Raw genomic sequence first — 27,532 nt, forward strand, 5'->3', positions numbered from 1 at the left:
GGAGGCAGAATACTGCCCCCTCCCCCCTCCCCCCACCCCAAGATGTCCGTGTCCTAATCCTTTCCATGACTGCATCAGGTTACCTAGCAAATGGGACCTGAGGTTGCAGACGGAATTCAAGTTGATAATCATCTGTCTAAAAACTGGGAGATGATCCTGCATTATCTAGATGGGCCTAATGCAATCACAAGGGGCCCTCAAAGCGGAGGAGGGAGAGAGCCAGAGGGAGGCGCAACTTCAGAAGAACGATCCAGGGGTGCAGTGGGGCCAGCTCTGGGGCTGGAGGAAGGGGCTGCACAACAGGGACCGCGGGTGGGTGGTCTCGAGGAGTGGGAGGCGGCCAGGAAACGGGTGCTCCCCCAGATCCTCCAGAAGGAAAGGCAGCCCTGCTGACACCTCGAGTTTAGCCCAGGGAGACTCTTACGAGGCTTCTAACCTACAGAACTGTAAGAGAAGTTTATGTGGTTTAAACCACCGAGGTTGTGGTTATTTGTGACGGCAGCTACAGAAACGCGTCCCTGAGGTCTCCGTAAATGTCCGTTCCCTTTCCTGCCTCTGGCGCGTGTAACCCCCCATCCACTGTCCACTCCATCTAACAGGTCAGCAGGTCTCTCATGCCCATTTTATACTTGATGAAACAGGCTGGGAGGGGTTCCCCAGTGTGTTCCAGGTCACAAGTAGAAGTGGAATGGAACCGGGCCCCTGCCTCCCTCCCGGTGCTCTCTAACCACTCTCTTCCTGGCCACCTGGGGGATCTGAGAATGTATTAAGAGCCTTGGGAATGTGTCCTTTTGCTCCCGATCCTGCCCTGAAACCCCTGCCTGGGAGGAGACCTGTTCTTTCCCCACCAACCTATGCTTCTGGCCACCCCCTACCCCCAGCTCCTTGCCCTTCTGTGTCCTTCTGTCTTCCAAGAAAGGGACTGTGGACATGGACACCCTCTCTGCCCAGGACCCAGTGCAGGGCCGGCAGCCAGGAGGTGCGCGGTGGAAAAGGGGTGCTTCTCTCCTGCTCGCCCAGGCACAGCCCAGGCCCCTGACCCTCAGCCCTCCCAGGGATGCCCCCCAGAGGCTGTCCTCAGAGCCCCAGGGAGCTGCACAGCTGCCTGGCTGGATAGGAGGCAGACGAAGCTGCAACCCCCAGGGCAGCTGACAGGGTCGAAGGGAAGCTGCACCTCCTGCTGGGCCCCTGGGAAGCCACCTCCCTAGGAGGGGCTGGCTGGGCTCTGTGAGCTCTAGAGGGACAGAGGGCAGGGGAGGGGAGGGGAAAGGGAGGGGGAGGGGGAGAGGAGGGGGGAGGGGAGTGGGGAGGGGAGTGGGGAGGGGAGGGGGAGGGGGAGAGGTCAAAGGGGAGGGAGGAAGAACAGGGCAAAGGGGAGGGAGGCAGAGGGAGTTGGGAAAGACAGAGAGAGGAACAAAGGGAGAGCCAGAGGGGAGAGAACCAGAGACCTAAGGGAACAGAAAAATAGAGATCAGACTCAGAGAGGAAGAAGTAGAGAGAAAAGTTAGAGAAAGAGAAAAAAAGCAAGTTAGATAGAAAAAAATGGTAAGAGTAAGAGAAAAAGGGAGTTATAGACAAAGAGAAATAGACAGACAGGGGCAGAGGCCCAGAGAGAAATGGAATGTGCCAGAGAGATCCAGAGAAAATGCCTGAGCAGCCCCCTACCCCCACCCCAGATTTTCTTTTGGGTTTTCTGAGTGCCTGCTGGGAGGCCTGCAGGCCTGGGCTCAGCTCCAAAGGGCCAAATAAACATCCCATCAAGGCCCCTGATAAACTGGGTGCTATCAGCCTGGGGGAAGCTGGCTGGGCCCAGGGAGGGAGAGGTCAGTCACCCAAGCCATTCCTGTCCCCTGGGGCCTTGACTTGTGACAGGCTCTTGGGAAAGTCCCCCTCCTAACCATCTCACAAGCACATCCAGACATTCTTAAAGGGCCCCAGTTGTGCCTGTGCACCAGGGAAATTTCCCAGGGGAGCATGGAAGAATTTAAACCAATCATCCAGGCTTTACAGCAGAGAGTCTCAGCGTTGATGTCAGCCCAACCTGAGTTCAAGTTCAGATTTTAATATGCATTTGCTGTGTGACCTTGGGCAGTGACCTCCCCTCTCTGAGCCTTGTGTGTCCCATTTTTGCACCTCCCAAGTGTGACTGGGCTCCCATGGATAGGTTTTGTTCTCATCCCTGCACTCCTGGAAGGAGACCTCAGGGGTTTGCGTGCTTCCCTATAAAAACCAAATCCTTGATGAGTCATGAGATTTTACTGAAGGTTTTGTGGGGACGTGAAGAAATTACATTGCATAGTACACAGGAAATTTAACAAAAATCCCCTTAGCCAACCCAGTTCTCCCCACATGTTCCTCTCCCACCGGTAGCCACCCTGACCTCTCACCACCCTTTTGCAGGCAGCCACCCCCCTCTCCCTGGCTCTGACATTTTGGTCTTTCCATTGCCTTTCTTCCTTTTACACAGGACAATCTAGGTATTTTCACCATATCCCAGGCAGCAGTTTCACATCACTGCTGAGATAAAGTCTTCAGAGCCAGAGGAGCCAGGTTTACATCTCGGCTCTGCCTCCTGCTTGCTGTGTGGACTTGGTTTAGGGTGTCACCTCCATAAGCCTCGTTTTCTCCACCTGCAAAATGGGTGAACACTAAACAAGCCTCCTGGAAAGAACTGTTGCGAGAATTAAATGAGTTAATGTGTGTAAAACCCTCAACAACAGTTTCTGATACTAATAAACACTAAATAAATGTTAACTATTACTATTATCATTCTCTACATCAACAAAGGAACTTCCTTAGGATCTAATCCCTTTAGATTATACTGAAGGGTTGTAAATAAATGATTTTTCCTCATCGCAAATCATTTTTCCTATTATACATCAAATAGACATATGAAATTGACATGAGTCATGCTTTGGGGCTGCCTGGTAATTCTTGAATACCCATTCTCTGTTTGGCAAATTTCCCACATTCCGACTCTCACCTCCCTTTCCCAGCCTCCTTTGCAAGTAGGAAGCAGGCGGGAGACTCAGGCCCTGCCCATCCGAAGCTCCCGCATTCAGGAGGCTCGGACTGCAGGTGCAGGGGGCCGGCCCAAATCTATTTTCTAGCTAGAGCAGTGGTGGACACACGAGCCCCCAGGCCCTCTGGGTGTCCAGAGCCCAGGGGCAGTTAGCTGGGCCCAGCAACAGGAAGGTGTCCCTGGAACTGTCCCAGAGTGTGGTTTGGGGTTGCTTCTTGCTGTGTAGCCTCCAAACCTGGCTCTGGGGTCCCCACCCTGGCCCTGTTACCTTCTCAGTAGCCTTCAGTCCAGCTGAGCTCTTAGTGCCATCCTGGGCTAGGCCCTGTCTGCACTTCCCCACCCCCACGCACACCCCCCACCCCCGGGAACTCATTACAAAATACAGATTCCTGGGCCCCACCCCAGACCTGCTGAGTGGGAAACTCTGGGGATGGGGCCCAGCCATCCATGCTTTCACAGGCCCTCAGGTGATTCTGATAGTTGCTCAAGATTAAAGCCATTATTCTAGCAAATTCCTTTTCCATTGAAACTATGTGGGGTGTTTTCACCTGTTTGCACCTGGGTCTCCTGACCGACTGGCCTCCTTCAAGGCTCAGGGGAGTGAGCAACAGGACAGCACATCTGAAAGTTTCTGACATACCCTAGGTTCTAGATACATTAGTAAACTTCCCTTCTTTTGGTACACTGCATTTTTTTTAAATTCAGTTTTATTGAGATATATTCACATACCCTACAATCATCCATAGTGTACAATCAATTGTTCACAGTACCATCATATAGTTGTGCATTCACCACCACAATCAATTTTTGAACATTTTCATTACTCCAAAAAAAAAATTAAAATAAGAATAAAAATACAAGTAAAAAAGAACACCCAAAACATCCCATCCCCCCATTTTTCCTGTCCTGGTTTGCTAATGCTGCCATTATGCAAAATGCCAGAAATGGATTGGCTTTTATAAAGGGTATTTATTAGGTTACAAATTTACAGTTCTAAGGCCATAAAAGTGTCCAAACTAAGGCATTGACAAGATGATACCATCATTGAAAGATGGCCAATGTCAGCTGGGAAGGTACGTGGCTGGCGTCTGCTGGTCTTTTGCTACTGGGTTGCTTTTCAAAATGGCTTTATCCAAAATGTCTCTGGGCTTCTGTCTTTCCTAGCTTCTCTCTCCCAGGCTCTGTGCATTCTTGCTTGTTCTCCCAGGGCATTTCTTTCTAAGTGTCTTAGCTTCTCCAGGGCAAACTCTGGGCTTCATCTCTTAGCTTAGCATCCCCAAACATCATTCTGTCTGCATCTCCAAGCCTCTCTAAGCATCAGCGTCTGTTGTTGGCTCCTTTTCCTCTTAAAGGACTCCAGTGAACTAATCAAGACCCACCCTGAATGGGTGGGGCCACACCTCTATGGAAATAATTTAATCAGAGTTGTCACCCACAGTTGGGTGAGTCTCTCCATGGAAACAATCAAAATGTTCCACCCAACAAGATTGGGTTAAAAGATCATGGCTCTTCTGAGGTCCATAACAGTTTCAAACTTGTACAACCCCATATATTCATTTAATTTTTGTTACCATTTTTCTACTCATCTGTCCATACACTGGATAAAGGGAGTGTGAGCCACAAGGTTTTCACAATCACACGGTCACACTGCATAGTTATACAATTGTCTTCAAGAATCATGGCTACTGGGTTGCAGTTCAACAGTTTCAGGTATTTCCTTCTGGCTATTCCAATACACTAAAAACTAAAAAGGGATATCCATATAACACATAAGATAACCTCCAGGATGACCCCTTAACTCCATTTGAAATCTCTCAGCCACTGAGACTATATTTTGTTTCATTTCTCTTCCCCCTTTTGATCAAAAAGTCTTTCTTGATCCCATGATGCTGGGTCCAGGCTCATCCCTGGGAGTCATGTCCCATGTTGCCAGGGGGATTTAGGACATTGCATTTTGATCCAAAAGATGCTTTTTATTTGTTTGTTTGATTTGGAGCATACTGTGTGCCTAGAATGCAGGTAGATTTTTAAAAAGTGCTTCAAAACTTGTTGGGGTGGGTGTCACAACTCACACTCAAGATACTAAAGTACAGCAGGAGAGGAAAACCGAAATGCTAAGTGGGGAGAGTACCCTATCAGGAGACGCCACAGGGGATGGTTCAGGAAAGGAGTCCCTGAGGGGGGTCTTGAATTATAATCTGCAGAGATGAGGGTATTAATCAGCACTCTTGTCTTTTGCGTGTGATAGAAACTTGACTCAGCTGGATGAAATAAACAATAGAATCTATTGGCTCACATCAATGCACTGTCCAGGGTAGATCTCTAGTTTCTGGTAGGGCTGGATCCACGTTCACAAACGAGCAATGTCACCAGGCTTTTGTCTCCATCCATGTCTAAATTCTGTTTACTTCCTGTTGGCTTCCCTCTGAGGCAGGTCCTCTTTGCAGAGTGGTGCAAATGGTCCCCAGAACTACAATATTATATTCCATCAGTTTAGCGAACTCAGGAAAAATCCAGAATTAAATCTGAGTGCATCAGCTTGGGTCACATGCTCATCCCGGAACCTATCACCGATGACCAGAGGAAAGCAGACTTCTGATTGGCTGAGTCCAGGGTCATGTGTCAACCCCTGGAGCCAGAGGGTGGAGTCAATCCCACAGGAACAAATGGTCCAAAATGTGTGGGACAGAGTGGTTCCCCACATGGAAATTGGGTTGTTTTACCAAAGGAACAGGAAGGGATTCTGAAGATAAAAACCAACCACCAAAGAGGACTAGACCAGGCAATAAAGAGAGAAGAGACAATTTCAGGAGAAAAGAACAATGTATTACTTATCTTTTGCTATGTAACAAATTACCACAAATTTAGTGACTTGAAACAATGAACACTTATTATTTCACAGTTTCTGTGGGTCAGGAATCTGGACACAACTTAGCTGGGTCTTTTGCTTCAGCGTCTCTCAAGGTGGCCAAGTGTTGGCTGAGGCTGCAGTCTCATCTGAGGCACCACCAGGGAAGGGTTCACTTCCAAACTCACAAGAGTATTGGTAGAATTCAGTTCCTTGCTGTTGAAGGACTGAGGGCCTCAGTTTCTTGCTGCTTATCAGCTGGAGGCCATTCTCAGTTCCTTGTCACGTGGGTCTCCCAACATGGCTGCCTGCCTCATCAAAGCCAGTGAGAGAGAGTGCCCTACTAATGCTAGGTGTTAATAATAGGGTGGTATATGAAAACTGTATTTTAAGCATGAATTTTCTGTAAGCCTACAACTTCTCTACTAAAAATTTCAAAAGTAAAAGTGTACTTTTCCAAGAAGAGGGTTACTGTCTTATGTAATGCAATCCTATACATGTAATCATCTACGTCGCATCACATTTGTCATTCTCTATCGATAAGAAACAATATATTTACACACCAATATTTATGGCAGCATTATTCATGATTGCCAAAGGATGGAGGCGGCCAAGTGTCCATCAACTGAAGAGTGGAAGACGAACAATGTTGTAGACATACAATGGAATAGTGTGCAACTGTAGGAAGGAATGGAGTCATGATGCATGCAACAACATGGATGAACCTTGAGGACATTATGTTGAGCAAAATAAGTCAGAAACAAAAGGACAAATACTGGGTGGTCTCACTAATATGAACTAACTATAATGAGCAAATTCTGTGAGTTAGATCTGAGAGCATAAGTTATCAGGAGATAGAAAGAGGGAAGAAATTGGGCAATTGATGCTTAAAGAGTACAAAATGTTTAATAAGATTGATTGTAAAGGTTTGGAAATTGATAGCGCAATACTGTAAGTGTAAATAACGGAGCTGAGTGGGTGTATAGTTGAAAGAGGAAGGCTAGGGTTGTATATGTCACCAGAAGGAAAGCTATAGGATAAAAACTGGGACTGTATAACTTGGTGAAACTTAGAATAGACGATGACAGTAGTTAATTGTATAAACATAAGTAAGAAAGTTCTTACATGAACAAGAACAAAAGTATGTCACTATTACAAGGTGTTAATAATAGGGTGGTATATGGGAAAAATCTGATTAATGCAAACTAAGGGCTATAGTTGATAGTAACATTGTAATATTCCTTCATTAATTGAAACGAAGGCTCTATACCAAAGCTAAATGTTAATAATAGGGGGATATAAGAGCTATGGGATTTTTGTTTGTTGTTTTTTAAAAAAAATGATAATGTTGTCATATTGACTGCGGTGGTGAATGCATAACTACGTGATTATACCACATTGTACACTTAGCATGAACTGCATGGTGTGAGAATAAAACTGTTTAAATGAAAAAAAAAGAAGCAGCAGCAGCAGCAAGTCATGGTCTTGCCCACACTCAAGGGAGGGGACTACACAAGGCCGTGAGCAGTGGGGGGCGGGGAGCATGGAGACCACTCCAGAGTTCATCTCCACAAACATAAGCAGTGACCTAGAGTCCAGATTTTTGTTAGAATGAGCAGAGGACATGCAGGAATAGTGAAAGGGGCCCTGAAAAGAGGTCAACATAGGAAAATTGCCCTTGAAGGTAAGAAGTCTTATCTTCTTTGTGGCTGTGCTCAGAGCCCAGACCGATCCCTGGCTCATAGTAGGGCCCTTAGCAACTTCTGGTGGATTGAATTGTTGAATTAGGTGACCTATCCAAACTTTCATTCAGTTACTCACTCATTCACTCAACAAGCATTTACTGAGCCCCTACCATGCACTTATACCGTGTGGGGTAAGGTCAGAGCTTTGCCATCAAGAATTCATTGGAATAATAACTTGCGGCTGATTACACTTTATGGTTTATGAGGCCCTTTCACACATCCTCTCCTATGATCTTTAGAACCAGCCAGTGTGTGGATATTATTTCCCCCATCACACAACTGAAGAAATTGGAGTTCAAAAGGATGAGGACCCCCACATGAGGCTATCCTCCTGGTCAGTAGCTGGACTCCCTTTCCAGTGCTCTCTCTCTCTGGAACCCCTGCTGCCCAGCATGCATCCAGCCCTAACCTCGGGATGCCCTGCTTGGGGCCTCTTTCCCCACCTGGCTCAGAGTTTGGGGAGAGTGTCCTGTGAAGTCTGGAGCATGGGAGCTGGGGGGAGGGCCTGACGTGTGTCCTTAGTCTCCACCACAGGCCTGATAAGAAAGTGACCTTGTTCCTCTTTGTGTCACTTTCTTGGTCAAAAGAGGAACATGGTCTTGGGTGGAAAGGGAAGATACGGAGAGAACTGCTGTGAGGGGCTCTGTCGTCATGGAGGATGGGGAGAGCAGGCTGAGCCCACCGTCTTGGTTGCTGAGGCCGCTTCTCAAGTTCGGTGTTCTTGCTTACCCCCTTCCTTCTCAAAATTTAGATGTTCGTCAAGGTCTACTTGCTGGCCAGGCCACCCTCCTGGAAGGTGGTCTGCTCAGCGCAGCTCTCCTGCATCCTTCTGCCTCCTGGGGGCACGGCTGTATTCATTTCATGTTTTGGGATCCTAACTTGGTTTGGGTTTCCCCAAAAGCAGATCCTGAGACAGGGATTTGAATGCAAGTAATTTGTTTTGATTGTGATCCCAGGTGACTTAGGTAAGAGAGCGGGAAAGTAAGACAGGGACGGGAAGGCAACCAGTACAGTGTGTGCTATCCAGCACGCTTCCCCCATGGGCAACTGAAGTTTAATTCTGCCGGGGAGCTCTTGGAACCAGGGTAGAGCACAAACCTCATGGTTATCCTGCACAAGGGGCGAGGGAGCTGAGGTATTGAGCCACCAATTTCCATCAGACATTGTTGAGAGCTGTTCCCAGAGGGTGTTAATTTCCCAGCACTTCTGGCCTTCCCTGCAGCTCAGGTAGAACAGATGCACACAGCCAGAGAGCCCTCCAGCAGTGTCACGGGTGCTGGCAGTAAAACTGGACCTGGGTTCACAAAAATGGTGAGTAGGGGTAACAAGAATCTTCTTCAGTAAGATTTTTTTTTTAAACAAAGATATTCACTGCTAAACATTAAATTTGAAAATCTCTGATATAAGCCAAAACCCCCAATTTCACAGATGGGCTCAGAGAGTCTTAGAGATGACAAGGGATGCCTCATGCTTACCAGCAGGTTAAGTTAAGAACCAGGATGACCACATCTATTCCTGAGTTGGAATGGCTATCTCCAAATTCTGAGATGCTGAGCTCTTTGTGTTTAACCTGGTCGGTCAGTTCTCTGGACATTGGGTATCTGTGTGACACCTAAGACTCAGAGCTAGAGCTCGGCAGCTATGAATGTCAGTATCACTGCATACAGCAATTGTTAAAAAGCTGAAAAAAGAGTCAAGACTTCAATTAGAGATATGAATAAAGCAGATCTGATTAGGACTAAGGCAAATCAGACCAAAGGGTAAAGGATGATATTGACTGTGTTTTAAAACTTAAACTTCTGTGTGAGACCAAGGGAACAGATGTTTATTTGGTGCAGGATGTATATTTTCTGCAGCACACTAAATAATTTAACTTGCAAGGTCAGTTTATTCAAATGCCATAATTACATGGAACTTTGAATAGAAAGTGAGATCTGGTAGGTTTGTACAGGTTAGTGTGAAATACTGATGCATCCCAAAGTAATCTGGGAAGAGAATAAAAATATATTTGCAGGACATGGGATATAACTCCCGGGGATGAATCTGGACCCGAGATCGTGGAACTGAGAACATCTTCTTGACCAAAAGGGGCTGCGAAATGAAACAATATAAAGTTTCAGTGGCTGAGAGATTCCAAATGGAGTGGAATCTCTCACTCTCTAGGCCTCTCTCTCTCTAAGCCCACTCGGGAGGTGAACTCACTGCCCTCCCCGCTATGTGGGACATGACTCCCAGGGGCCCAGCAACACAGGATATGACTCCCGGGCATAGCCTGGACCTGGTATCATGGGATTGAAAACACCTCTTGACCAAAAGGGGGGAAGTGAAATGAAACAAATAGTTTCAGTGGCTGAGAGATTTTCAAATTGGAGTCGGGAGCTCACTCTGGAGGACATTCTTGTGTGCTAGATAGATATCCCTTTCTAGCTTTTAGTGTATTGGAATAGCTAGAAGGAAATACCTGAAACTGTCGAACTGCAACCCAATAGCCTTGATTCTTGAAGACAATCATACAACCATATAGCTTATCCAGGATGACTGTGTGATTGTGAAAAACCTTGTGGCTCACACTCCCTTTATCCAGGGTATATGGATGAGTAGAAAAATGGGGACAAGGACCAAACAAAAAAAAAATAGGGCAGGACAGGATTGGAGGGGAATGATTTGAGTGCTCTTTTTTACTTTTATTTTTTTAAATTTCATTCTTTTTGGAGTAATGAGATGTTCGGACATTGATTGTGGTAATGAGTGCACAACTGTGTGATGGAACTGTGAGCAGTTTGATTGTTACACCTGGGATGATTGTATGGTATTGAATATATCTCAATAAAACTGAATTAAAAAAAAAAAAAAGAACCAGGATGAGAACCCAGAAACCAGCTGTCCAGTCCTGTGAGTCCAATGCTTTTTTATCTTTTAAATTGAAATAATTATAGATTCCCAGGAAGTTGCAAAGAAATTTACAGAGATGTCCCATGCAACCTTTCCCCTGTCCCCACTGGTATATTGTGTGACTATTGTACAATATCAAAGCAAGGAAATTGACATTGGTACAATCCACAGAGCATGTTCTAGTTTGCCAATACTGCTGCCAGAATGCAAAATACCAAGATGAATTGGCTTTTATAAGGGCGTTTATTTGATTACACAGTTACAGTCTTAAGGCCATAAAGTGTCCAACGTAACACATCCACAATCGGGTACCTTCACTGGAGGATGGCCAATGGTGTCCGGAAAACCTCTGTCAGCTGGGAAGGCACGTGCCTGGTGTCTGCTCCTAGTTCTGGTTTCAAAATGGCTTTCTCCCAGGACGTTCCTCTCTAGGCCGCAGCTCCTCCTCAGAACGTCCCTCTTGGTTGCTCTTGGGGTGTTTGTCCTCTCTTAGCTTCTCCGGAGTAAAAGTCTGCTTTCAAAGGCTATCTCCAAAATGTCCCTGTAAGCTGAAGCTCCTCTCTCAGCTCCTGTGCATTCTTCAAAGCGTCCCTCTTGGCTGTAGCAAGCTCGCTCCTTCTGTTGAGCTTATATAGTGCGCCAGTAAATTAATCAACACCCACGCTGAATGGGCGGGGCCACACCTCCATGGAAATTACCCAATGAAAGATCTCGCCCACAGTTGAGTGATCACATCTCCACGGAAACATCCAATCAAAAGTCTCCAACCCAATCAATACCAATACATTTCCTGCCCACACAAGACTGCATCAAAGATAATGGCGTTTTGGGGGACACAATACATCCAAACCAGCACAGAGCATATTCAGATTTCCTCAGTTACACATGCATTCATGTGTGTGTGTGTGTGTGTGTGTGTGTGTCTATGAAACATTATCCCAGGTGTAGCTTTGTGTAACCACCACCACAGTCAAGACACTGAACTATACCATCACCACAAGACTCCCTTTGTGTGGACTCTAAAGCCACCCTGTATTCCCCATTCCTAACCCTTGGCAACCCCTGTTCTCCACCTCTGTAGTTATGTGTTATTTCATGAGTAGTATATAAAAGGAATCATGCAGTATATATCCTTTTTTTTTAATTAAATTCAGTTTTATTGAGATATATTCACATACCATAAGTATGTATCCTTTTGAGATTGGCTTTCCTCTCTCAGCATACTTTTCCAGAGGTTCAGCAAAGTTGTATGTATCAATAGTTCATTTCTTTTTATGGCTGAGTAGTATTCTGTGGTGTGGAGGTACCAGAGCTTGTTTAACCTTTCTCCTTTTAAAGGCCATTTAGCTGTTTCCAGTTTTCGGCTGTTACGAATAAAGCTGCTCTGAGCATTTGTGTGCAAGCTCTGTACTGTGGTGGACAGAATTATGCCCCCAAAGATGTTCACATCCTAACCCTGGAACCTGGAAAAGGGACCTTGCAGATGTGATTAATTTGACTATCTTGAGATGAGGACATTATCTAGGATTATCCAATCACATGGTTCCCTAAGATCATAGAACCTTTCCCGGCAGAAAGATGTGGATCAGAAGATATGGATCTGGATGAAAGGTCAGAGTGATGCTCTGTGAGCTGGACTTGACCCACCTTTGCTTTCTCTGCATATGGAGAGAGAGGACCACATACCAGGGACCTCTAGGTGGCCCCTAAAAGCTGGAAAAGGGAAGGAAAGGGATCCTACCCAGAGCTTCCAGAAAGGAAAGCATCATGCCACCCCTACTGACACCTTGATTCTAGCCAGGGAGACCTGCATGGGCCTTCTGACATCAAGAAGTGTAAGAGATTAAATTTGTGTTGTTTTAAGCTGCTAAATTCATTATGACAGCAACAGAAAAATAATATATGCATAACAATAAATTTTCATTTCTCCAAGATAAATGCTGAAGAGTATAACTGCTGGGTCATATTATAAGTCCATTTTCAGTTTTGAAAGGAACTGCCAAACTATTTTTCAGAGTCGCTGTATTATTTTAAATTTTCACCAGCAATGTATGAATTATCCGTTTCTCTGCAACCTTACCTTTCGGTTGTTATCACTATTTTTTATTTTAGCAATTCTGATTTTTATTTTAACAATCAGCAGTAATATCTGATTGTAGTTTTTAATTTCCATTCCCTAATGACTAATGATATGGAACATCTTTTCAGGTGCTTATTTGCCATCTGCCTATTTTCTTCAGTGAAATGCCTGGTCATGTGTATTGTACATTTTCCAATTGGATTGTTTGTGTTTTTTAATGTGGAGTTTTGAGAGTTGTTTCTGTATCTAAATATAAGTCCATAGTTACACATGTAATTTGCAAATGTTTCCTAGCAGTCTGTCATTTTCATCCTCAAGAGGGTCTTTTGGCAGAGCAAAAGTTTTTGATTTTGATGAGGTCCAATCTATCAATTTTTCCTTCTATGGATCATGCTTTAGTGTCAAATTTAAAGACTCTTCACCCTAGTCCCACATCCTCAAGATTTTCTCCTATGTGTTTTACTAAAATTTTTATAGTTTTACATTTTCCTTTCTTTTATTTTTGCCTATAGATGTCCAATTGGCTGAGCACCATTTGTTAAAAAGGCTGTCTGACTTTCATTTGAATTGCTTGCCTCCTTGTCAAAAATTAATGGGGCAGCACAGAGTCTAGAACAGCACCTGGCACACAGTAGTCGCTCAATAAAGAGTTGTTGAATAAATGAATTCACACTAGATCCAGGTAGGTATTTGCTGGGTTAGGCGCTACAGCTGAGAGGTAAGATGTCATTAAAAATGGAAGAATGCAAGAGGTTTCCTCCATGGAAAAAGCAAGGTGAGAACACGGTATACTTGCAGAAAACAATATATAAACATACTATGTGCGTAGGCATATGTGTTTAACTGATGGAAAGAAATAAAAAAATAATGCTTACATTTGGGGAAAAAATCAATGGGGCAGGATTTTATTAAAATCTAAAACTTATGTGCATCAAAGGACTTCATCAAAGTAGAAAGACAAACCTACAGAATGGGAGAAAATATTTTGGAAACCATATATCTGATATGGGCTTAATATTCAGAATACGTAAAGAACTTCTGCAACTCAACAAAAGACGCACCCAGTTGAAAAATGAGAAAAAAGACTTAAATAACCAAAGAAGATTTACAAATGGCCAATAAGCGCATGAGATGATGCTTAAAGGGATTATCCATCAGGGAAACGCAAATCAAAACTGCAATGAGTTACTATCTCACAACCCATAGAATGGCTACTATTAAAAAAAAAACAAACAAAAAATAAATGTTAGAGAGGATGTGGAGAAATAGGAACATTCCTACATTGTTGGTGGAAAGCTAAAATGGTGCAGCCACTGTGGGAAACAGTTTGGCGATTCCTCAGAAAGATAAGTATAGAATCAACATATGACCTGGCAATCCCACTTCTAGATGTATACTCAGAAGAACTGAAAGCAGGGACTCAAACAGACATTTGCACACAGATGTTCAGAGTGACATTTGTCACAATTGCCAAAAGGTAGAAACAACCCAAGTGTCTATCAAGCAATGAATGTATTAAAAAAAAAAGTGTCATATACATACAATGCTATATTATTCCAGCCATAAAAACGAATGAAGTTCTGATACATGCTACAATGTCGATGAAACTTTAAGACATCATGTGGTGTGAAATAAGCCAGACACAACAGCTGTATTAGTATTGATTAGGTTGGAAACCTTTGATCGAGTGTTTCCGTGGAACTGTGACTCAACAACCAACTGTGAGCAAAACATTTGATTGGATTATTTCCATGGAGATTATTTCTGCCCATTCAGGGTGGGTCTTGATTTAATTACCAGAGTCCTATAAAAGAGCTCACAAACAAAAGGACATCAGAGCAGCTGAGAGAGACATTTTGGAGACGGCCATTGAAAGCTGATGATTTGGAGATGCTAGCCCAGAGATTACTCCAGAGAAGCCAAGAGAGGATGAAATACCCCAAGAGCAGCCTTTTGAAGAATGTGCAGAAGCTGAGAGAGGAGCTGGAACACAACCCAGGATCAGCCAGATGCCAGCCACATGCTTCTCAGCTAACAGAGGTTTTCTGGACGCCATTGGCCTTCTTTCAGTGAAGGTATACTTATGGTTGATGCCTTAATTTGGACATTTTCATGGCCTTCAGACTGTAACTTTGTAATCAGATAAACCCCCTTTGTAGAAGCCAATCCAGTTCTGGTATTTTGCATAACAGCAGCATTAGCAAACCGTAACAACAGGTTACCAGGGTCCGGGTGGGGGAAGGGAGTAGGAGTTAATGTTTCATTGGTATGGAGATTCTGTTTGGAGTGATGGATAATTTTGGCAATGGATGATGGGGATGGAGGCACAAATTTGCATATGTAATTAACACCACAATCGTGTATTTGAAAAAGGGAAATTTGTATATAAGTTGTATAAGTTACCCCCACACATGAACCCATAGAACTATACAAGAGTGACCCTTAAGAGAAACCATGGACTATAATTAACAGCCTAATTGTAATAATATTGTTTCATAATTATAACAAAGGTACCATATTAATGCAAAATGTTAATAATAGCAAAAACTGGATGTGTGAGAAGGAGGTATATGGCAACTCTGTACTTTCTGCATGAAGTTTCTGTAAACCTACAATTTTAAAAAATGTGAAAATGAATGGGCATTGTTATGGATTAAATTGTGTTGTCTTCCCACAAAGGATATGTTCAAGTCCTAGCCCCAGACCTGTGGGGATATGACCCGATTAGAAATAGGATCTTTGAAGATGGTATTGGTTAAGATAAGGCCAAATGGATTAGGGAGGGTCCTAATCCAGTGTAACCAGTGTCCTTAAAGGGAGGAAATTCGGACACAGTAGGAGACACACAGAGAGCAGAGGTTGAGTTATGCCCTGGGTGGCCGGAAAGCCACTGCCAGGACCGAGCACGACCCTGCCAACACCTTGACTGGGGGCTTTCCAGCCTCCAAAGTGTGAGACAGTAAATTGCCCTTGTTTTAAGCCATTTGTTTTGTGGTTCTCGGTTATGGCCAGCCACAGCAAACTAAGACAGGTGTATCTCTGGGTTCTTTATTCTGTTCCACTTCATCTATATGTGTCCCTCTACAGTACATACTATCTTAATTACTGTTGCTGCATAGGACACCTTAGCATTGGAAAAGTGATTTCTTCCACTTTATTCCTCTTTTTCAAAATGATTTTCGCTATCCTACAGCTTTTTTTTTTTTTTCTGTCTACAAGAAACTCACTTTATTTTTTTTTAAATCTTCATTTTATTGAGATATATTCACATACCACGCAGTCATACAAAACAAATCGTACTTTCGATTGTTCACAGTACCATTACATAGTTGTACATTCATCACCTAAATCAATCCCTGACACCTTCATTAAACACACAACAAAAATAACAAGAATAATAATTAAAGTGAAAAAGAGCAATTGAAGTCAAAAAGAACACTGGGTACCTTTGTCTGTTGTTTTGTTTGTTTCCTTCCCCTATTTTTCTATTCATCCATCCATAAACTAGACAAAGTGGAGTGTGGTCCTTATGGCTTTCCCAATCCCTCCTACAGCTTTTTACTTTCCATATACATTTTGGAATAAGCTTGTTTGTGTCTATAAAAAAAACTTGGCTGAGATGTTCCTGGGAACTGTATTAAACCTATAGATCAACTTAGGGAGAATTGATGTCTTTACTACAGTGAGTCTTCCAATTTATAAACATGGCATGTCTTTCTAAGTTTTTAGGACCATCATTGATTTTCTTTCATCTGCATTTGTAATTTTCAACATACAGATCCTGAGAAGGTTTTGGCAGACTTATACCAAAATATTTCATTTTCTTTTGAGCAAGTGTAAATGGTACTGCGTTTTTCATTTCAGTTCCCACTTGTTCATTGCCAGTATTTTGAAATGCAAGTAATTTTTGAGTGTTGATCTTGTATCCTTTGACTTTATTCATTTATTAGTTCTAAGAGTTTGGGGGTAGATTCCTTGTGATTTTCTACATAGACAATCATGTTGTCTGCAAATAGTGATAGTTTTATTTCTTCCTTTCCAATCTGTGTGCCTTTTATTTACTTTTCTTGCCCATGACAGTGGCTATAACTTCCAGCACTGTGTTGAATAAGAGTGGTGAGAGTGGACAGCTTTGCCTTTCTCCCAATCTTAGCATTCAGTCTTCACCATTAAGTATGATGCTAGCTGGATGTTTCTTTGTGGCTGCTTTATGAGATTGAGGAAGTTTCCTGCCATTCCTATTGTGTTGAGAGCTCTTTAAATCATGAAGGATGTTAAATTCTGTCAATTTGCTTTTTCTGTGTTAAGTGATATGATCATAAGATTTTTCTTCTTTAGCCTGTTGATATGCTGGATTATACTGATTGATTTTCAAATATTGAGTCACCTTGCACACCTGGAATAAATCTCAGGTGGTCGTGCTAATATTTTGTTGGAGATTTTTCTGCTTAAGTTCACGAGAAACATTGGTCTGGATTATTTAGTTTTCTGTTGTCATTGTTGTTGTCCTTGTTTGATTTTGGTGTCAGGGTATATTAGCTTCATAAAATAAACTGAGACCAGTGGGGTTTGTTTCTTTCTTTCTTTCTGCCTGTCTTTCTGTCTTTCTATCTTTATTTCTTCTTTTTTCTCTCTCTCTCTTTAAATCCCTGTGGATTTAAAGGTCTACTTGGGGATACAAATAAACAAATGGATAAATAATTATGATCTATGATCCCTGCTAAAAAGAAAACACTCTGGGTGGAATGATACAGAATAACAGGCAAGCAAGACAGGGAGGAAGCTGTACTTAATTTAGATACATTAATCAGAGAAGGCCTCTTCCAGATGAAAGCTGAATTTAAAGTGAAATCTAAAGGATGAGAAGTAGTCAGCCCTGGAAGAGTGGAGGGAAACTGTGCCAGGCATTAGAGAACAGCTTGTGCAAAGGCCCAAGGTGGAAAACCTGGTGACATGTTGGAGGAACAAATAGAAAGCCAAGGTGACTGGAACACAATTGAGGGGAGAAAGTGGTAGGCAGGGGTCACCCTTGCAAGGACCGACACTTAAAACCCACGTGTGTTACATGCCACAAGGGAAAACATAGGGTTCTGTGAGAAATAGATCTGGTAACCTGATTGAGATTTTGCATTCGGAAATAGGAAACAGACAAGTATTTCAGGAAGCACATAGGAATGGCTGAAGGTCAAGGGGTGTGTGTGTGTGTGTGTGTGTGTGTGTGTGCATGTGTGTGTGTGCAGAACCTCAAGATGGAAACACTTTGGTCCCCATGGCAAAGAAGATCAATTGCTCTCTCCCCTGCCTCCCCCTGCTCAAGTATCCAGTCTCCCCTTCTGTGGAATCACAGAGGCTTTAGCTAGGCACATTGCCACCCAACTGAAGACTTCGTTCCCCAAACCCCCTTGCATCTACGCATCACCATGTGGCTACAAGTGCAAATTCTGGGCAGTGACCTGTATTAGTTATCTTTTTTCTGCATAACACATTTCCCCAAAACTTACCATCTTAAAACAACAATAAACATTTATTATCTCACTCAGTTTCTGTGGGTCAGGCATTGGGGGTTCGGAGTCTCTTGAGAAGTTGCAGTCAAGGTATTGGCCGGGGCTGGAGGATGTCCTTCCAAGGCGGATCTCTCACAGGGCTGGTAACTTGATGCCGGCTGTTGGCAGAAGCATTGGTTCCTTCCTTCTCGTGTGGATCTCCATGGGGCCGCTTGGGTCTCCTCGCCAGCATAGCTGCCGGCTTTCATCAGAATGAGAGATACGAGAATAAGCATAGAGGCAGTAATGGCTTTTATGACATAGCCTCTTTCTCAAAATACCCTATTGGTTTCACAGATCAGCCCTCTTCAGCATGGGTAGGGACCACATTAGAATGAAAAGTACCAGGAGGCAAATATCCCTGGTGGCTGTCCCAGGGGCTGGCAACGACCACATGCCCAGAGTGAGAGGAAAGCGCCAGTTTCGTTCTCTCTCCTCCCTTCCCTCTGCCTGGAATGACAAGCAGATTGCCATTTGGTGGCCGGAAGGATGTGGCCGACGCACCCCTCTAGGGATGGCTGAGCAACAAAATAGGAGCCTGGAGCCCAGCACCACTGAGCTGCCAAGCCAGCCCTGGACCACCTGCCTGGTCAGTTACCTGAGAGAGAAATACACCTGCATCTCATGGAAGCCACCGATATTTCTAAAGCTCTTGTTACAGCAGCCTAGTCCTCCTCTAACCGACATGGTCCCTTTGCTGAGGCAGCGTGCTTTGTCTCTCCACCCATGTCCTCGGCTCCTCGACCTCTGGGGCTGTGGGAAGTTGGGTGAGGAGGAAATGGTGATTGGATTCGAGCAGCTTCTGTCCTGACCCTGCCAGGCCTCAGGTATAGGTCTTGGCCCCCTCTAGAAAACCCCAACGAGTTCAAGCAACCACATTTTCAGCTCCATCCTTACCCTCCCAACGCCCCCTTCAATCCCCTTCTCTGACCAGTGGATGGACGTTTAGAGCATCATTCCTCTTACTTCAAGCTCCTTAAACCCATAGGATATTAAAGCACACCTGGGGACAAAGAGCTTACTAAACATTAGCATCACTCTATAAGTGAGTCTCAGTTTTTTCCTAATATTATCCTGTTCATCTGTCTAGATATTCTTCTCAGGCTAGAAAATTTCTTCCCACCCATCCGTTTTCTCATTTGAACCTGGAAACCACCCTGTGAGTCCCATTTTGCAGATGAGGAAAGCAAGGCTCAGAGAGAGCTGGTGAGTGAGTGACAGAGAGATGAGGGAGATGATGTACAGGTGGACAGGCTCCCTGTGGCAGTTTGTGATTGCCCTCATTGTGGTGTCATTTTTCTGCCCAGTGTCTGCACTGCCCACAGAACTGCTAGTTCTTTGAGGGCAGGGGCTCCCTCTGGTTTGTCCTTGTGTCCTCAGGACTCTCCATAAAGTTTGTTGACTGAATGAATGAGGGTACATGGGCACCTGGATAGGTAGCAATGGAGACAGGAGGGAGACTGGCCTCTGGTCAGGCCAGAGGAAAAGTGAGCCGGCCACCCCTGCCTGCCCCTTACCTGCCCCTGGCCTCATCAGTGCCAAGCCTGGGCCTTAGAGAAGTCTTTCAAAGCCAGGGTCCACCCAGTGCTGCTTACGTGCCTGATGATGTCTTAAGTGTTTTCATGGATTAGTCCAGGTCCCATGAGGAAGGCACTATTGTTATCCCCACTTTACAGATGAAAAAAAACGAGATTCTGAGAAGGGAAGTAACTTACCCAGGGTCACACAAACCCAGGCCGTTCCTAACCACTGTGCTTTCTGCCTTGTCCTTGGTGGCACCTCCTCCAGAAAGTCTGTCCTGACCTCAGCTCGTGTCTATAGATGAACACAGATGTCAGTTTTTGCAACCAAATAGCATTTCCTTGGCTTTATGGGAACGTCCACCCAATGCAATCCCTCCAGCTGCTTCTGGAAGTCCCTAGGGAATCTCCTCTTGGTCAGTGGCTTTCTGAGACTTGAGTGCAACAGCTCTTCCTGGTTTTGCTCACTCATGACAGCATCCCCCCTTCCGGCTCAGAAGGGCTGCTCTTGTGAGTAATTTACTGGTCCATTCAAAGGTCTAAGTTGGGGCTCCCACCCTGTGGCAGGCACAGAGCAGGACGCTGAGGACTCGGCCATATTTTCTGCACGAGACCTCCTGCTGTCATGGACTTACAATCCAGCTGAGAAGAAATTGTAAAACAATTTTTAAAGAGCGAGAGGTAGCACATACATAGCCATCACAAATTAGAAAGGTAGATACTCTCAAGTGCTGGTGACAAGGGGGAAGATGGAAACCTCAAGTATTGATGTGGACATGTTAATTGGTACAGTCATTCTGGAAAGCAATCAGGCAGAATTTGGCAAAGCAAAGTATGACATGTCTTATGACCCATAAATCCCACTCCTGAGAAATCAGACCTGGAAAATCGTCACAGAAATCCACGAGGGAACTCTGACAAGGATGCTCATCTCAGTGTTGTCAGCGGCAAAATATAGTGGACCCATACTAGCAGATTTGGAGCAACAGCAAGAAACAAGGAACTAGATATATCTAGCAACATGGACATAGAGATCTCAAAAGTAATAAAAGAATACTAGAAGTCCTTAAAAGAAAACTTTTAAAAGATTCATGCATGTTTGGAAAGGAGAAGCAATAGGAATGGGATCAGGAAAAAAGAGAAGTGTAATAAACAATAAGAAAGGAGTTTTACATAAACAGCAAAGATCATTTGCCATGCCCTGAACTTAACTCTATGTACCTGGAGGTCCTCAGAAGCATTAATAAAACAGATTAACTACACTGGCAAATAAATAAGTCAGCCAAGTGGAAATAGTCTAAGTGTCCCCATCCCAGGCTGCTCTACTGGTCAGAAATTCTCCCCTCTGGTCTTGGCCAGTGGTCTCAAACCAAACTTCCATGTCTGGGCTCTTTTTCCTTGCAGTGAGGTCTTTTCCTGAAGCCCCATGCAGATCACCCCATGTTGGGCACTGCAAGCAACCCCCAGTTTTTGTCTGAATCAACTGAGTGAAACAGCTAGGTCTTCATGTGGTTTCCGTACATAGTGACAGAACCTAAAGATCTAAGCTTTAGGGCCCATTCCGCTCATCATTTGAGGGCCTGCTGTCAGGAACTGGGGGCCTACTAAGAATGATAGTGAGGAAAAACTTTTATGAGGCTTGCTTGAGAGAGAGATGGTTCTATTCTAAACAACTTAGATTATCAACCATTTCAATCCATTTAAAGTCAGAGAGAACTTACAGCATTGGCTAGTTGATCATGGAAAGAAAGAAAATAGAAGGGTAGTGTTCACTGAACTCTACTTTTCTATATAAGTGGAAGATTCAAGGTTGAATGAACAGAAGGCTAACTCAGAATTATCAAAATAGAGTGTCACAGCCCTCAATCATTCCCAGACTTGAGCCAGTTTACAGGCGTAGAACCCCTTGAAGGAATAAAGGGGAGGCTGTGTCTTCTTGAGAAGGACTCTGCTTCATGGCAGAAATGTTATACCATTAATCCATCTGGTAAGGGACCTACGACCATTTACCAGGGTGACTATGCATTGAGGAAAAGGAAATAATCAAAGGGGATTACTAGCCATTAGCCCTGAACTGATAGTAATTCCAGGAGACTCAAACTGTCACTGTGGTCCACCAGTCAGAGTAGGGCCTCATGGAGGTCAGGTGATCAATGGAGGTTTAACTCAGGTCCATCTCACCGTGGGTCCAGTGGGTCCCCAAATCCATCCTGTGTTATTTCCTCAGTTCCTGAATGTAGGATGGGAGTAGAATACTCAGCAACTGGCAGAATCTCCATGGGAAGATACTATTATCATCCCCATTTTACAGAGAGGGAGACTGAGGCACAGGAGGTTAAGTAAGTTACCCAAGGTCACACAGCTTGGAAGCTCAGATTCAGACCTTGGCAGTTTGGCTCCAAGTCCACACCCTTAACCACGATGCCCTTAAGCCTCTGCAGCTTAGTAGGGGAGACAAGCAGGAACACACACTGTAGAACTGCAGTGACAGAGATAAACCTGGGGGACTGTGGGAGCCTGGGTGGTGCGGTGGGGTCTGTGGAGGTTCCCAAAGAAAGTTATGCCTAGACACAGTTTTAAAGGAGGGGGTAGAGTGAGTGAGACTAAGGTGGGTGGAGTGAGCAAAGGCACTGCAGATGGGCAGGGGGCAGAGGAGCAGAGCAGGAACAGGGGGCTTCAGGGGGTCCAAGCAACATGGATCGCTCCAGCTGCCAGAGGTGGGGTGTGAGAGAGCCGGGGCTGGAAGGGGCGGTGCGCCAGAGAGTGTGGCCACAGAGCTGAGTCGGGTCCTCCCTCTCTCCTGGGGACAGCCCGGCTCTGCCCAGCCCACCCCAGCCCAGCAGGCTTCTCTTACCCCTGCAGTTTGTGACATTCCAGAGCATCCCCAGACATGTGGTTCCTGTACACAAGTCTTGGCGGTTAGCGGGTTAGCGTTTAGCAATGCCTTTTCATCTCAGCGTAAACGCTTTTGGGGGTTTATTCTTTGTTCCCTCCTTATTTATCGCTCTGGGCATCTCACTGACCTCCATCTGAGTCCCTGAGAGGACAGCAGAGGCTTTTCCGCCTTTTGTTAATGACTTTCATCCTGGTCACGTGGACTGCAGCGGCAGTCCTTGGAGACAGCTTTTCTCTGATCCTTTACAAACCAGCCACAGCCTGAGAAGGGAGGGAACAAATGCCCCAGGCGCTGGCCCTGGTTTCATGGAAGAAGAGAGGGATCAACCTCTTGAGCCCATTGTGGACCAGGCCCCTGCCCTTCTGTTCTTTCTGCAGTGGGGATCACTTCAGCGAGGGGCCAGTTTACTCATTTCGTAGATGAGGAAACTGCGGCACAGAGAGGTAAACCAACCGGCTCAGCATCGCTCAGCGGCACGTGGAGGGGCTGGGTTGAGACCCCGGGCTGGCTGTGATGCTCTTTTCTTTTCTGCTTGTCTATCCTGTGGCTTGAAGCCTGAAAAATCCAGAGTTTTTAGGTTGGTGGAACTTGAGGAAAGAGACTGAGAACCTGTAGAAGAAAGAATCATTCTTTTCCTTCTCCCCTACAGTCTTTTCCAGAGTGACTAGTATGAAATAGTAACTGCTCATTTTATTAATTGCTCCCTTTGTTCCAGGTGCTGTTCTGAGCATTTTATTGGAGTGAAGATTTTTTAATTCATACCACAATTCTGTTGAGGTAGATGCTATTATTATCCTCATGTTATAAGTGAGGAAACTGAGGCCCAGAGAGGGAAAGCAACTTGCCCAAGGTTACACAGCTTATGGGGGAGCAGAGCCTGGATTTGAGAGCAGGCAGTCTGGCTCCGGAGAAGCCTTGCGGAGCCTCGTGGCTGCTGGGTGAGGCTTCCCCACAGTGACTCGGGCAGGGGTCGTAGCGGGGAAGACAGGGGTGATCAGAGAGGAGCTCCTGCCCGTCCTGCACAATGCACCCCTCCCACTCCCACCCCCACCCCCACCCTACCCACAGATTGGTTTCTAAACAGCCTCGCTCATCAAGCCCAGATGCTGCCTGCCTTCCTGACGCTGGCTAAGTTCCTCAGCCCCCGCTCCCCGCCTGTGCCTTAGTTGCCTCAACTCTAATATGGGGTAACCACCATGCCCCTGCCCATCGTGTGAGCTTGTGCAGAGCATGTGAGCACAGCCTGAGTTCCAGGCACTTGGAAACACTGGCTGCTCTTCCAGGTGAAGCACAGTGGAAATACTTGGGCTAAGTCTCCCTTCTGCCACTTCCTGTGTGACCTGGAGCAAGTGACCTCACCTCTCTGAGCTTAGGTTTCCTCATCATTCAGAGATTATTATGCTTCCCCTGCTTACTTACCTCCAGGGGAGGAGAAAAATGAGACCCCAGGTGTCCCTGATGGTGATCTAGAACATTTATCTTGCTTGAGAAGGGAAGGGGACAGGGACGGAATCTCACTTATCTTGTCACTTCCTCATGGTCCCTCAGTGGACACTCGTCTGACCCGGGGTGCCTCTGCACCTGAGTGCTTTATCCCCAGCCAACAGCAGTTGCAAGGGCAGGACTACAACCTGAGGGAAAGGAAAAAGGGTTTATCGGCTCACACAGTAAAGAATCCAGGCAGGACTGGGTCCAGGTATCCACTTGGTGCTGTCAGAACGCTCTCTCTCGTCTCTCCCTCTCTTAGCTCTGCTTTCTTCTGTGCAGGGATTTAGGCTCTTCCCAAATGAAAGCAAAGACAGCCACCAGCTGCTCCCGGCTCACGTCAAACCAGTCAGCCACCCCAGTGGAAAAGAGCTTCTTTCCCTAACCAGTTCCTGCAAACATCCTCACAGTGACCTCCCATCTCGGAACTTGATCTGACCTCCCTGAACTAATACCTGGGACTCTGATTGGTTAGGGCTAAGTGGGCCCCACTTGAATCACGGAGATTGAGATGGTGCCTTGTGGATCCCCAAAGGAAAACTGGGCTGCTGTTATCAGAAGACAGGGGTGTGATGCTGGGCAGGTAGAGACAACAGGTGAGGACCAGAGGTGTTAGGTCCCCCATCAGGAAGCCTGGATTCTGGTCATTCTGTCCCTGGCCTCAGTTTCCTCCTCTGTAAAAGGGGTTTGGAGTCCCATCAGTGGGTTCCAAACCTGGTTGCTGCCAGAGTCTAGAATCTCCTGGTGAGCTGGTAAAAGTGTGAATCCCCTGGTCCCACCCGAGTAGTCCCATTCAGGCCGTGTGGGGTAGGGCCAAGGACTCTGCATTGTCAACAACCCCAGAGAACTCCAATGTGTTTCTCCTTTTGGAATTCACTGAATTCCACTCCAATGTCTTCCGGTTCGACAGCCAGTTGGTGTTGACAGAAAGGCTGAGAGACAGACTGTGGCCAAGACAGCAAGGCTCACCAAATATTCCATCCACCCCAGCACTTCCCCGGCCCCTTTCACCTGGGTTGAGCCTAGGATTTAGCCCCTGCTGGGCCGGCTGCTGAGATGCGAATGGCAGGAGGCGGAACCTGAACTGCGGGGTCCCTGCCATGCACAAGCGAAGATGCTGGCAGACTTGGGGATTAAGAGGGCCGGCCGGGGCCTGGATGCGCTTCTTCCCCTCCTTTCTCCAGTGCGGCCGGTGGTGGCCAAGTTCAGACTGTGGGCCTGGGGGGAGAATCAGGAAGTCTGTCCAGGCCAGAGGCATCCTAGGACAATTTCAGACATCTAGGAGGGATGGGCTGGAGGGCCCAGGGCTAGTGGATACCCATGTAAGGCATGGGGGTGTGTGTGGACCGTTCTCCTTAATGAGGTATTGTTCCTTAATGGGGTTGGGAGGCCAGCCCAGCGGGGAGGGGTGAGTCACCCCCAGGCCACAAATAGAATATCTCAGATGCTGGGGGAGGTGGCCCTGGGGCCCAGGTCATCTCCTTCCACAGCTCCTGACTTCAGAGAGGCTTTGAGAATGTTTACACCAACAGATGATCGCTCCTTTGAGAGGTGACCCTTTGTCGGGGTTTGGAAGTTTTCCCGATTGATCTTAGGGAAAAAACATGACTAGAGCTTTCCATGTTAAATTCCAGCATGTGAGGACACCGGGTGATTTGTTAGTAAGAGCATAGACTGTGTGTGTGTGTGTGTGTGTGTGTGTGTGTGTGTGTGTGTGTGTGATTTAGCTGCTCACCCCAGGCAAGGCCTCTGCCCAGAAGACTGAAAATTGCTAATAAATTTTATTTTCTTTTTTCATTATTACATTTCTATTTATTTTAATATTGAAATATAATTTATATCATATATTATAGTTTATTATATTGTAAATTTTATTTATTTTAAAAATAATCCATTCCCATAATATAAAATTCAAAAGATACAGAAATTTGTACAGTGAGAGATTTTGTTCTCCGGTCCTCCAGCTCTGTAGTTCCCTTCCCAGAGTTAGCCATTTGTTACAAGTTTCTTATATCTCTTATGAGATAATCTGTACCACGGGTGGGCAAACTGTTTCTGTTTTAGGTTATTTAGGAAATATTTTAGGCTTTGCGGCCATAACATCTCTGTCTCAACTGCTGAGCTCTGCCATTGCAGGTTCACAGACAACACGGAAACTAATGAGTGTGGCTGTGTTCCAGTGAGACTTTGAGGAGGGACACTAATATTTACATTTCATATGATTTTCTCTTGTTTTTTTTTCCCCAACAATTTAAACACATAAAACCATTCTTAGCTCAAGGGCCACAGAAGACCAGGTGGCCAGCTGGATTTGGCCCATGGAACATGGTTTATTGACTCCTGGTCTATATACATGCAAACATACGAGCCCTTTCACACATGCATACACATATATAAAATATTTTTTTAAAATTTACACAATGTCCATCCAATTTTTCTGTGAGTTTCTATGCACAGGGCATAAAGTTGTTCTCTTGGGTAAGGAGAAAGAACGGTGGCAGTGGAAATCCACATTTTAATTTTAACAAGATTCTGAGTAATTACCAAGTTTCTCAGATTATTTAAAAAATAATTTCAAGTTCATTTTGATTAACATTTATCAGTTGCCTATTCATGTCCTTAACCCATTTGAAGAATTTGGATATTTTTTTCTTATAGCTTGGAAGAGCTCTTTAAGTCTTTATTGATGTTAACCATTTGGTTTATTTCTAATATATATTTTCCCCAGTTTCTAAATGCCTTTAGAACTTGACAAAATGATTCTGCAGCTTATTTGCAAGAATGAAATTTCTAAAAGAAAAAGATTAACAAGGGGGGAGATTTATTCTTAGATATTCAAATGTATTGGAAACCTACAATCATTAAAACATTTGTTCTTTTTCTTTCCCAAGGTTGTATCCTGCTAGCCTCTGGGATAAAGTGCCTGTCCTGGCACATAGTAAGTGCTCAAGGAGTATTTCTAGTTGAATGAACATTCAGTGAAGGTTTTCCTGCATCATTCCATCTTCTAAATGTGGGTTGAAGTACTATCTTTTTTTTTTTTTTTTTTTTTTTAAGAGACATTGTAGGTTTACCAAAAAATCAGGCATAAATTAATAAAATATAGTTCCCATATGCCACCCTATTATTAACACTTTGCATTAGTGTGATACATTTGTTGCAACTGATGAAAGAACATTTTTATAATTGTACTTTTGACTATAGTCCATGGTTTACTTGAGGGTTCACTGTGTTATACAGTCCTATGGATGTTTTCTTAAAATTTTTTATTCTATTAACAAATATGCAACCTAAAATTTCCCCTTTCAACCACATTAAGGTATATATTTCAGTGCTGTTAATTGCATTCACAATATTGTGCTACCATCACCACTGTCCATCACCAAAACTTTTCCATCACCCCAAATAGGGCAGACTCTGTCCAACTTAAACATTAACTCCCCATTCCCTATCTCTCACCCTGCCCCTGGTAACCTGTATTCTAGTTTCTGACTTTATGAA

The 27,532-nt window shown here is 44.8% G+C and overlaps 2 long non-coding RNA genes across 2 annotated transcripts; one reads left to right on the top strand and one right to left on the bottom strand.

Moving 5' to 3' along the window:
* Positions 1–18,092: 18,092 nt before the first annotated feature.
* LOC119542339 lies at positions 18,093–22,869 on the bottom strand. Its single transcript, XR_005218451.1, has 3 exons — positions 22,505–22,869; positions 19,846–19,945; positions 18,093–18,332 (listed from the first exon to the last, which is right to left on the bottom strand). It is a non-coding gene; the product is annotated as an uncharacterized LOC119542339 (long non-coding RNA).
* On the top strand, positions 22,807–27,049 carry LOC119542338. The gene is made up of 3 exons (XR_005218450.1): positions 22,807–22,989; positions 24,314–24,627; positions 26,923–27,049. It is a non-coding gene; the product is annotated as an uncharacterized LOC119542338 (long non-coding RNA).
* The last annotated feature ends 483 nt before the right edge of the window (positions 27,050–27,532 follow it).

The sequence above is a fragment of the Choloepus didactylus genome, chromosome 8 (genome assembly GCF_015220235.1).
Source record: "Choloepus didactylus isolate mChoDid1 chromosome 8, mChoDid1.pri, whole genome shotgun sequence".
Taxonomy (NCBI): Eukaryota; Metazoa; Chordata; class Mammalia; order Pilosa; family Megalonychidae; genus Choloepus; species Choloepus didactylus.